This window comes from Nomascus leucogenys, chromosome 12 (assembly GCF_006542625.1).
Source record: "Nomascus leucogenys isolate Asia chromosome 12, Asia_NLE_v1, whole genome shotgun sequence".
In the NCBI taxonomy this organism is placed as follows: domain Eukaryota; kingdom Metazoa; phylum Chordata; class Mammalia; order Primates; family Hylobatidae; genus Nomascus; species Nomascus leucogenys.
Window position 1 is genome coordinate 40,791,570 of NC_044392.1, and position 13,015 is coordinate 40,804,584.

General features: G+C 43.1%; 1 pseudogene; it reads right to left on the bottom strand.

The window, feature by feature from the left end:
* Positions 1-8,517: 8,517 nt before the first annotated feature.
* Positions 8,518-9,549, bottom strand: LOC100584930 (annotated as a pseudogene).
* Between the last annotated feature and the right edge of the window lie 3,466 nt (positions 9,550-13,015).

Here is a 13,015-nt window from a genome sequence, read left to right on the forward strand (position 1 = left end):
AAAATAAATAAAAATTGAATTAAAAAAACGTTTGATATAATTGTCAATTAACTGAATTCCTGAAGTTGTCCCAAATCTGTCAGACAGTGCCTGCTCCATCAGCTGGGAGAAACTGGAATCTGGAGACACAGAGGGGAGAGCCTGGAGCCACCGGCTCCTGTGTGTCAACACAGCTGAGGAGCCAATTTGTGCTACCTCTGACCCTTATTCCAACATCCATGCTAAGCTTCCTGGGGCTCCAGCTCGCCTGCCAAGACTTTGCCTCCTTCCCAATGGCTTGCCTTGCTCTGGCCCCTCTGAGGACCACTCTCCTTAAGTCTGCTGCAAACATAGGTTCAGGCTTGCTCTCTCAGAAGGAAGGATGCAGCTTTATCTCATAAGAAGCCTTCCTGCCCCACAAGCCTCGCATAGGGAGCTGAGTTCTCTCTCCTCTTTTCCATTGACTCTGTGTGGGCAACTCTTCAACTCCTAGTTGTTTCATGGGATCCAAAAAAACCATCAGATCGACACAGTGGTCTCACCAGAGTTGTCCACTATATGCAGGTAGGCGCCCCCAGGCCCACCACTGACATAACACCTGGGATTTTTGCTTAATGTTCCCTCCTCTAAGTCTGCTCATGTGCCTGGAGCTGAGAGGGTCACTACAGAATGCACTTCACCTTCAGAAAACTGCCCACCACAGACTGCTTGCCTTTCAAGCCAGACCAGCCTCCCCCACCTCCCTCGTGGCCCTTCCCTCCTCACCCCATCTCCTCGGTGACAGAGATAGTGCTGTGTGTTGCCAAACCTTCTCATTTTCCCCTGGGTGGGTGAAAAAACTCCTTTTCCCAGCTACTTTTGTGTTTAGCTGGAGCCATGTGATGAAATCTGCCCAATAGAAAGTGGGTGGCATGGATGTAGCAGGAGTAAAGGACTTCAGAAAGTCTGACTATATGATGCAAGGAACTGCATCAGAGCCATTGTTTGGAAGGCAGCTGCCTGCCCTGCATTGCACAAGCATGATAAGAAAGGTAGGGTTTTGTCTTTTCCACAAGACAGCCTGGGCTCCCGAAGAAACCCACCACCCTGAGCCCAGCCTGTAGTCCCATCCAAAGTCACCTCTGAGCAGCCTGCATCCCCATCCAAACTCACTTCTGAGCAGTCTGCATCCCATCTGAACTCACCCCTGAGTAGCCTGCATCCCCATCCGAACTCACCTCTGAGCAGCCTGCATCCCTATCCGAACTAAGCCCTGAGCAACCTGCCTTCTCATACAAACTCACCCCTGAGCAGCCTGCATCCCCATCCAAACTCACCTCTGAGCAGCCTGCATCTCCATCCAAACTCACCTCTCAGCAGCCTGCATCCCCATCCGAACTAAGCCCTGAGCAACCTACCTCCTCATAGGAACTCACCCCTGAGCAGCCTGCATCCCCATCCAAACTCACCCCTGAGCAGCCTGCGTCCCATCTGAACTCAACTCTGAGCAGCCTGCATCCCCATCCAAAATCACCCCTGAGCAGCCTGCATTCCATCCAATCACCCTGAGCAGCCTGTATCCTCATCCGAACTCACCCCTGAGCAACCTGCATGCCCATTCGAACTCACCTCTGAGCCGCCTGTATCCCCATCCAAAATCATCCCTGAGCAGCCTGCATCCCCCTCGGAACTCACCCCTGAGTAGCCTGCATTCCCATCCTAACTCACCTCTGAGCAGCCTGCCTCCCCATCCAAACTCACCCCTGAGCAACCTGCATCCCCATCCAAACCCACCCCAGAGCAGCCTGCATCCCCATCTGAACCCACCCCTGAGCAGCCTGCATCCCCTCTGAACTCACTCCTGAGCAGCCTGCATCCCCATCTGAACTCACCCCTGAGCAGCCTGTATCCCCATCTGAACTCACCTCTGAGCAGCCTGCATCTCCATCCAAATTCACCCCTGAGCAGCCTGCATCCCATCTGAACTCATCTCTGAGCAGCCTACATCCCCATCTGAACTCACCCCTAAGCAGCCTGCATCCCCATCTGATCTCACCCCTGAGCAGCCTGCATCCCCATCCGAACTCACCTCTGAGCAGCCTGCAGTCCCATATGAACTCACCTCTGAGCAGCCTGCAGTCCCATATGAACTCACCTCTGAGCAGCCTGCAGTCCCATCCAAACTCACCTCTGAGTATCCTGCATCCTACAGGTGGACCATTTCCATCCCCTTTCTGTAAGCAGCACCCTTTTCCTTCCCCTCACTTTTCTCAGTGGAAGAAGAGGGTTTTGGGGGGAATTTCGTGCACACACACACACACACATATACACATAGACATGAGCGTGAATGGGATAAACAAGCAGTAAGAAGGAAACAAATGCCACTTTCTGTCACAAATAAGCACATTCCTCAGCTGTTAAGGAACTAGCGCACCTCTGCGGACATCGTATTTGTATTATTTCCAGTTACTTGGAAACCTGAGGTAAATCTCAGCTTAGACGGCTCAGGTCACAGACACCAACAGTTCCCTGCTCCTCCCATCCCTCAAGGCAGTGCCAGATACATAATTTGTGGGGCTCAGTGCAAAATGAAAATGTTGGCTCCCCTTGCTCAAAAAGCAAGGAAAATGTGTCAATAAAAGTACTGAAATATTAAGCCTTTTCTTTTCTTCCACAGTCTCTCTACTTGAGATGGTATTTTTTTATTTGCTTGCTATTTAATGCTGTTCTAAGTAAAGGCAAATTAAAAATTTAAATTATCGTGAATTTTACTTTCTATATTTTAAAATGTTAGTTTTAAATGAAAATAGAATATTTAATTCATATTTGGAATCATTGCAATTACTCAATTTACATTTCGTGGCTCATGCATGCATATATATTTTGTTCTTATTGGAAGTGTGAAAATGCTGCAAAAACCCACCTTAACTTTTTTATTTTACTTCTTGTTGCATACACATTCTCCCAACACTCTGTGAAAGCCAGTGGCTCCCATAATGTGACTACTTTGCCCTTGCTTTGAATTTCACTGAACTCCCACATATTTTACGTAGGTCCGCTGGAGTGCTGTGCTCATGGGATACGAAAAAGGGGTAACAAGGAATGGTGGCAAACGTGCAGATTACACGTATCTTCCCTTCTCACCTGCATGCTCCATTGTCCCAATGGACTTCACTGAACAAGCAGAAGCTGAAAGAGAAAATTACCAAGAATTTCCAGATAGTGACAGCAGCAGCAGAGCACTAACCCAGATTCAGGGCCCTTCTGACCTGGGGCTCCGTGTCACTGCACAGGTCACAAGCCCGTGAAGCCAAATTTACCTCAAGGACAACTAATATCTTACACCAAGACAACAGCCTTCTCTGGAAGTCACAAGGCCTGGTTCTTATTTTCCCCAGCCCCTCACATGTTTCTATGCATCAAAAGTTAGTAGAAGCTGGGTGCAATGGCATACACTGTAGTCCCAGCTACTCCCAGGGCTGAGGTAGGAAGATCACTTGAGGCCAGGAGTTGGAGGTTGCAGTGTGCTGTGATCGCACCTTGGAAAAGCCACTGTCAGTCCTGCCTGGGAAACAAAGCAAGACCCTGTATCTTAAAAAAAAAAAAAAAAAAAAAAAGGTTAGTGTGTTCCCTTATCAGTATACACAAGCCCATTTGTCTTTGTGCAAAGAGGATACTCCAGAATTTGCCTCAAGTTCCAGTCATGAGTATACTCTTGTGAGCTGAGGTCTCAGGGTAAGTTGCTTCCCGTTGTCCTTCAGGCAGCTCAGGCAAGCTCCTGCACTGCCCTCTGCTGGCTCCACCGCAACAAGTTTAAGTAAAACTTAAAGCCTTGGATTAGGTCAGTGCTTCTCAAACTCTTTAACTTGCCAGCAAATCACTTGGGGATCTTGTGAAAATGCAGACTTTGAATCAGTAGGTCTGGGGTGGGAACCAGCTTGTCTCAACAGCCAGCATGAGGTTACACATGGAAGGCTGGCAAGGCCAGGAGCTCCTGTGGACTAAGAGAAAGTAACCCTCATATCTGGCTTTGCACAAATAAGCAGCTTGGATTGGGCCCTTGTGTTGGGACCAGGTAGGGGTACATATAAATAGACCTGGCCCCTCAGATCAGTGAGTTCATTCATTTACCACCTATATTTAGCAAGTGCTTACCTATGCTAGGGGTCCCATGCTGGAAGCTGCTTATTAAGAACGAACACTGACTACCACGTATGTCCCAGGCTCTGTGCTGAGCTCATTACCTGAATGGCTTTCTTTTTTTTTTTTTTTTTTTCTTGAGAAGGAGTGTTGCTCTGTCACCCAGGCTGGAGTGCAGTGGAGCAATCTCGGCTCACTGCAAGCTCTGCCTCCCAGGTTCATGCCATTCTCCTGCCTCACTCTCCCGAGTAGCTGGGACTACAGGCGCCCGCCACCACACCCAGCTAAATTTTTTGGTATTTTTTTAGTAGAGACGGGGTTTCACAGTGTTAGCCAGGATGGTCTTGATCTCCTGACCTCGTGATCCGCCCATCTCGGCCTCCCAAAGTGCTGGGATTACAGGCGTGAGCCACTGCTCCCGGCCGTGGCTTTCTTTAAGGAACAGGGCTGCGGGTTGTTTAGAGTGGAAGTGTTTCCAAAAATCTTCACTGAGGATTTGGACTTTAAATGGTTTCCTTGGCCAGCATAATTTTACACAACTGTTGGTATGATCAAAGCAGCCTTAGAAAGATTCCACCTCTCATTGTCCCTTCTTGTCCAGGAATAAAAAGATCAAGCTCCTCCACAGTGTTCCTGGGCTATCTTCAATTGCGTTTGTTAAAGTGGCAGCTCCTGCACCTGTACAGTGTGTGCTCTCTCTTCCCCACAATTCTTTCTACTCCTCCTCCCCCATCTCTAACCGCCTTAGAAGACTGCATGGTGGGGCAGAGGATGGATTTAGCCCAGAGCCACCTGCACCAGCTGGCAAATGCTAACCACAGGCTCTATTCTCTTTCGCCAGCTGCTCTGCCCAGCCCTTTGCCCCAGTTGGGTGAGTGAGAGCCCACTCCTTTTGCCTGGTCCCCTCCCCCAACTCCAGCCTACCTTTCTTTCCTCCTCTCTCCTCCACCATCTTCTCCTCCTACAAATTTTTGTCACCATCATGTTCTATTCCCATCATCTTTCCATCTCTCATTTTTCTGTTCCTCTGTCTCATCCCATCCTGCTGATTTTTTTTCATAACTACCGCTTTTCACCCAGACCTCACCATGCCAATTCTGCCTCTGATGTTGCAGCTGCCCATGAGGGTCTGCACATCCCCTGACAGGCAGTGCCTTGGTTTGTTTCCTTCCTCCTTTACTGACATAGGAAACACAGTCCCCTCAACAAGTGTCTCCTATCCCCGTGACTAACTTGGTCAGAGACTCCTAAGGAGCCGACAACACAGCAAACACATTGGTTGGTTCTCTGCAATAGGATTCCCAAAGGCACTTTTCCTAATGCCTCCTATTTAGAGCTAGGAGAAAAAGACCTCACATTCTAGAAAGCTGCAAATAAATTGGGGCAGCACCACCTCTAGGGCTTAGGAAGGGGTGACTGAACTGGTCTACTACCCCAGTGCTATTCACTCCCACTCTATATAAACAGAGGACTAGGGAAAGAAGAGAGAAAGAGGATCATCAGGATCAAAAGTGTTGGAGTCTGGGGAGTCCTGCAGCTTTCCCCTTCCCTTCCTATGGGTAAGGTTCTCCACCCATAGTGCCACATGAAAGAGACCTCCAAGAGTGCCACGTGAGAGGTTCAAGGTATGCAAAAGAAAGGGAGACTAAGGTCTCAATTCTCGGTTGGGTAATGGAGCTGTTGATTTTCTTCATGGTAGAAACATGACATTGCAGCAAGATCGGGAGCAGCCTGCATACTCACTGTTTGGCATGGCAAAGATGTAGTAGTTTCCACAGTGGATGCTGCAGGCATAGTCAAGCTTCACTTGTCTTGCCACCCTGGCCACCAGGTAAGCAGATCCCAGCAGCAAGAGGTTTTATTGATACATCATTGGTGGGAGCTGAGTGGGAGGAGGGCCGGAAGAGTCCAAGCCAGAGATCTCCCACATCAGCACACTACTCAGTGGAGAGTTCCCCACCCCCACCCTGAAAGCCGTTACACCTGTGCTCTACAAAAAGCAGAGACAACCACCAGCAGCCAGGTAACTAAGACATAATTTGGTCCTCTCCTCCTGGCCCTATATGACTTGAGAAGCTGGAACTAGATGAGGTAAAATAGAAGGGGAAAGATCAGACCACACCCTCTTCCCTATTACAGATTTTTAGATCATGAGACAAGCTTGGGCTGAAGTGACAGGAACAAGTAAAGGGGAGTTTTACATCTGAGCCGTACTGTTAAGTTACTGGAAGTGATAGAAACGAAAGTGAATGATTTTCCCAAAACATCCTTAAGTGATGGGAGGCAGATTTGACACAGTCCTCATGTGAATGGGGGAAAATAGTTCTTTGATGTTAGCTCCCAACACACCAAGTTCAGACTGTTCAAAAAACTGGTTAGATGTATTCATTGAGCAGCTGCTACGAGTCAAACACCTTTCCAAATTTAACACTGAGAATGGCAGGCATAGTTCTTGCCTTCCTGCATGTTTCGTTCTAGTCTGGAAGATAGTCATAAGGAAAATTAGTAATTTAATCCCAATGATGTCAATGGCTGCATGTGTCAAATATGACAATTGCTAGGTGGAAGAACTATTTCAGACTGAGATAAGTCAGGAAGATTGAATCTTCTTTTGAGGGTCAGATTCCTTTTGGAATCGAGACTGAAAAAGGAGAGGTGTTAGATAGGTCAGAGGAGTATGTGAGGAAAAGCCTTCAAGGAGGAGGAAGTAGGAGAATGCAAGGATAGCCGAGAAGGACAAAATAATCTGGCTGCTGGAAAGATTTGCATAAAAAGGTATCTAAATAAAGCTGTTGCCTAATTTCTAGACGGTAAATAGCTATCTTGACTGGTGGCTCTGGAAAAGTAAACCAGTTCTCAGAATATGAAATATTATTTGTCATAATAATTCTGGGGTTATGATATCACAAAATCAGAGTCATATTAATGAGATAAATCTCTTTTCCTAACGTAACAGGCCTGCTTGTTTATTTAGAAACCTAGTGAGAAAAATCTCACCGGTAGGGAGATTCAGCTAGAATGCAGTGGACCCATCTTCTGCCTAATCCTTTACATCCGTGTTTACCTTTCCCCAGTTTAAAATCAGCTTTGAGTGAGCAATGGCGAATTTCACTTAGCATCTGGCCAAAGATGAGGTATTTGCATTTGTAAAAGATGAGAAAGGATGAAAAGGACAGAAACTGTGCCTCCTATATCAGCTGGTTGTATGCAAGATACCCAAATAAATACAGGTGGGGAAGAATTTTATGGGAAAGGTTTTGTAGTAACTTGAAGAATCAACAGAAAAGCTAAATATTAGCATCTAGATAGCAAGATTTAATGTGCAAAACTTTAGAATTCTACATCAAAATGAATCAGCCCCAATTGTCTTCCAGGCTTGTGATACTATGCTTCATTATGCAAATTTTTATAACCTTTGTTCTTTCTCAAGTTCCCTGTTCTTTTGAGATCTACTGAACAATTCAGTAAAGAACCTTATATATATATTCATGGTAAAGTGGCGTGTATTTTCTTCTAAGGAAAAACTAGTAAGGCAAGAGACGCTGAAAAAGGTCAGTGATCCCTCCCCTGTCTCTTGCAAGGGCTTTGGAGGGGTAAGACTGGAGAATAGTCAGCTCTGTTCTTTTGCAAATTCCCAGGTAAAGTCAAAGATAGTTACTGGTAGCACTGGCCAGGTCCTCAGGCCAGATATACCGTACACAACATAGCCGCTTCATTATTATTATTATTGTGTGTATACATTTAGTTTTATTGTAACAAAGAAATCTGTACACTTTTAATATTTAAAACTGAGCATCATCTTTCCTTTCCAGTGAAACAAAAAGAAAATTTAACAATAAACATGCCAAAGGAGAAGCCATGTTGTCAAAATGCCCACTTAACCCACCCAAACATCTCTTACCCACCCTTTGATGACTTTCTATAACCTCATTTTTTAAAGGTTTTTTTTCTTTTTTTAAACAAGAGAAAGTAGACAGATACATGTTGGTAAATGATGGTCCATATTCACATAGAGACACACTGTACTCTCTGAACCCAATATACAGAGAAAGGAAGAAAGAAGCTAGAATTCTATGCACTGCTACACAGGGGTCTGGCACTCTCCAGCTTTCAGCAGAGCAAAGGGAGAAGGTTTTTCTTTTCTCCCACAGAGCTCGGTGGTGTTGATTCCATACAGTTTTTGTTCAGACAGGAAGAGATAAGAATGAATTCTGATGAGAAAGGGGTAGAGAATCTTTTCCCATTGTATTATGCTCAAGGTATTTCCCCCCAGATGAGCTGAAAACCATGGTGTAGAGAAAAGAGACCTCAAGAACAGCACGACTGGGCACAAGAGGGGAAAAAAAGAAAAAAGACGGCAACTTGCTCCCAGGGATTGGAGAAAATAAAAAAAAAATTGTTCAGAACATCAGTGTTCTGTTAGTCATCTTCTCCTTCATCCTCCTCTCCTTCCTCAACTTCATCATCTTCCTCTTCTTCACCTTCATCCTCATCCCCTTCATCAATATCTTCTGATCCTTCCTCCTCTTCACCATCATCATCATCTTGTTCTTCTCCTTCTTCTTCATCATCCACATTGGGAACCAAGCAGCACTATTATGGGTTTGGCCAAGTACTACCTGTGATGACCTCTCCTAACTCACCAGCACCTGCATCAGAATGGTCAGTAAAGCAGGTCAAGAAGCTCTCCGGTGCCTCAGGCTGCCTCTTCCTACTGGCTTTATTCTTCGTTTGACTTGAACGATTCATTACACCCTTTCAAGATTTCCATTTGATTTCAGTGGACTTTGAAGATGGATCGCCACTCTCATTTAGATGAAATTCTTTGGAGAGAACTTTATTTTCAAAGTAAGGATGTTCATCAAAATAAAAATCTATTCTGTAACCTGATTTAGTATCTTCAAATTATGTCACTTCAACTCTGGTCAAATAATGCAGTGCCTCTTCATCCTCCTCCACAAGCAGTGCAGACACTCGTGGGTGGTTGACAAATGATGTTACCCAAAAATGTGAGATTTGGGCAATCAATGATCAATTCTGACCTCTTCTGAAAAAATGATTGGCAGAGTTCGTTCTATTTCTGTTCTACTTTCAAATTCTCCTCACTGGCTTGTTCATGAAGTCTGTTTCATTTTGTACTTCACCAATGTGTTCAATTGCTGCTTGCTATTCTTTTTCTGAGGTCTCCTCTGCCCGGTTGCAGTTGGAGTTGAGCTCCTTTTTACCGACTTTGGCCATTGGCACAGACTTGGTGCTGCTCGGTCGGAGTCGGGGGCAGGGGGCGGTGTGGTGGTGGTGGGGAGAAACGGGAACGGGGAGAGAAGGAATGGGGAAGCCGGTCGGGGATAGGTGGCTTCCCCTCACTCCACATGCGCTGGCGCTCGCTCGGTCAGGCTGCCTCTGCTCCCCGTTAGCTCGCTCTCCCCGCACTCGCACGTGCTGCCCTGGCATACGATACATAAAATGTATATAAAAGACAGTATAAGTGTAGTTTTTGTTTGTAATTTTTTTCTCTTATCTGATTTAAAAGACAATTTTATAGAACAATAATTATAAATCTGTGCTAATGACACACATGTATAAAGATGTAATTTGTATGACAATAACAGCAAAAAATGGGGGCAAGAGAAAAAACTGTGTGAGAACAAAGTATTATATTATTGCAATTAAGATCATTGTAATCTCCAAAGCAACTATGAAGAAAATAAATACAGTAAAAAAAATGACAAGGGAACTAAGTGTACAGTAGAAAAAATATATTTAATACAAAAGAGGGCACTAATAAAGAAAGAGAAGAACACGCACACAAAAAAAAACCCTATAGAAAACTAATAGGAAAATGGCAAACATAAATCCTACCTTATCAGAAATTACATTAAATATAAATGGATTAAATATTACAAATAAAAGGCAGAGGTTATTAGAGTGGATTAAAAAAAATGGGCCCACTATATGTTGTGTACAAAGGACACAGTTTAGATTCAAATACACCTACAGGTTGAAAGTAAAAGGTGGAAAAAGATATATTACATTATGGAAGCAATAACCAAAAGAGAGCTGGGTTTAGAAACTGAGATCAGTCAAAATATGATTTAAGACAAAAATTGTTGTAAAGACAAAGAAGGACATTTTATAATAATAAGAGTTAATGCATCAAGAAGATATAACAATTGTTGACATATATGCACAGAGCCCCAAAATACACGAAGCAAAAACTTACTGAATTGAAGGGATAAATAGACAATTCAACAATAATAACTGGAGAGTTCAATATCCCATTTTCAATAATGGATTGAACAACTAGACATAAAATCAACAAGGAAATAGAAGACTTAAACAACATTATAAACCAATTAAACTTAACCAAGGTCTATAGAACACTTTACCCAACAACAGCAGAATATGTGTTTGTTGTCCTCAAATGCACATGGAGCATTCTCCATGATAGACTGTATGTTGGGCTATAAAACAAGTCTCAACAAATATGAAACGACTAAAATTACAGAAATGTCAAAAGTATGTTTTTAACCACAATGGAGTGAAATTATAGATCAATCGCAGAAGGATATTTGGAAAATTCATCATTAGGTGCAAATCAAGCTACATACTTCTAAAACTAATGGGTCAAAGAATAAATCATGGGGGAAATTACAAAATGCTTTGAGATGAATAAAACTAAAAATATTACATATCAAAAACTTATGAGGTGCAGGAAATCAATGCTTAGAGAAACTTTTATAGCTGTAAATGCCTAAATTAAAACAGAAAGATCTCAAATCAATAATCTAACCTTCTACCTTAAGAAACTATAAGCTGGGATTAGTGGCTCATTCTTGTAACCCTAACATTTTGAGAGGCTGAGGCAGGAGGATCACTTGACCTCAGGAGTTCAAGACCAGCAACATAGTGAGCCCTTGTTTCTACAAAAAATTATAAAAAATTAGCCAGATGTAGTGACTCATGCCTGTAGTCCCGGCTACTTGGGTGGCTGAGGTAGGAGGATTGCTTGAACCTAGGAGATCAAGGCTACAGTGAGCTGTGATTGTGCCACTGTACTCCAGCCTGAGTGACACAGTGAGACACTGTCTTAAAAAGAAAGAAAGAAAGAAGAAAGAAAGAAAGAAAATAAACTATAAAAAGAAGAACAAACTAAGTTCATTAAGAAACTATAAAAAGAAGAATAAACTAAGCTCAAAGCAAGCAAGAGGGAGAAAATAATAAAGATAAAAGTGGAAAGAAATGAAAGAGAGAATACAAAAATAAGAGAAAAATAAATTTAAAAGTTGGTTATTTGAAAAGATCAGCAAAACTGACAAATGTTTAGCTAGACTGATAAAATGAAAAATGGAGAAGACTCAAAGGACCAAAATCAAGAATTAAAAGGAGACATTACTATTGACTTTAAAGGAACAAAAATGATTACAAGGGGGATAGTATGAACAATTGTATGGAAATAAATTAGACGAAATGGAAAAATTTCAAGAATCACACAGACTACCAAAACTGACTAGAGAAGACAGATGCGATAGATCAGATAGATAAAGGGAGGGTTCCTGCTTGCAATAGAATGCCAAATATGGAGTGAGGTGCTGAAGTGAAGAAAGTTATTATTTTGCAACTATCACAATTAAGACAGGCTCAGGCAAAAATTATCAATGGATGCTAAATCTCAGAGGAAATTTTGATGAGGAGTAAGATGTCTGCATGGCCTTCCAGTGTATGCCAACATATAGTAATTAGTTAAAACCAAAAAAGAAAAAGTAACTCTACAATAGAGAAATCTGGCAATGTGTTGGCAATATGCAATATATTGGCCAGGTGACTAAAATTAACATTATCGATGAGGAGACATCAAGGGTCTCTAGATGTGATACCTTGAGGGTACAACGTCACTTGTGTAGTACCTAGTCTGGGAATGCATAATGTGAATCTAATCATAAGGAAATACCAAAAAACCCCAAGTGAGGAATTTCCTATTTAAAAAGAGAGGCTGTAATCCCAGGACTTTGGGAGGCTGAGGCAGGCGGATCATGAGGTCAGGAGTTTGAGACCAGCCTGACCAACATGGTGAAACCCCGTCTCTGCTAAAAATACAAATACAAAAAAATTAGCTGGGTGTGGTGGTGCATGCCAGCTACTCGGGAGGCTGAGGCAGGAGAATCGCTTGAACCTGGGAGGTGGAGATTGCAGTGAGCCGAGATTGCGCCACTGCACTCCAGCCTGGGTGGCAGAGCGAGACTCCGTCTCAAAAAAAAAAAAGAAAAGAAAGGGTGGGAAGATTGCATTCTTCAAATATATCCATGTCATAAAGGAGAAGATATAGCTGTGGAAATGTTCCAGTTGAAGGATACTAAAGAGATACAACAACTAAATGGAATACCCGATACTGGACTGGATCCTGACCTGGAGGGAAAAATATGGTTACAAAGGGTCAACTGATAAAATTGAAATGCAACCAGTAGGTTAGACAAGAATATTGTTATCAATGTAAAATTTACTTAAGTGATAACTATATTGTGGTTGTGGCAGAAATTATCCTAATTCTTTACACTGACGTATTTAAGATAAAGAGCCATGACATATGCAACCTACTTTATAATAGTTCAAATAGAGACAGAGAAAGAGAGAGAGAGAGAGCTAGCTAATATTAAAGCAAAATGGGCAAAACATTACAGAGAGGTATTCACAGTCACAGCCAACTTGTAGCCCCCTCCCTGCAGGATATTTATAAGGGTGTTGTTTGTACAATTATTAATAATAATTTTTTCTTGCAACTCTTTTGACATTATTTTCAAATAAAAAGTTAACTACACAGATTAATGAAAGGTCTGCAATACTTATTTCCCCTTGATGGTCCTTCAAGATGCTGAGGGTCTGTTCTGCATTTACCACGTCCTCTTCTTTCCTTGTATAGGCC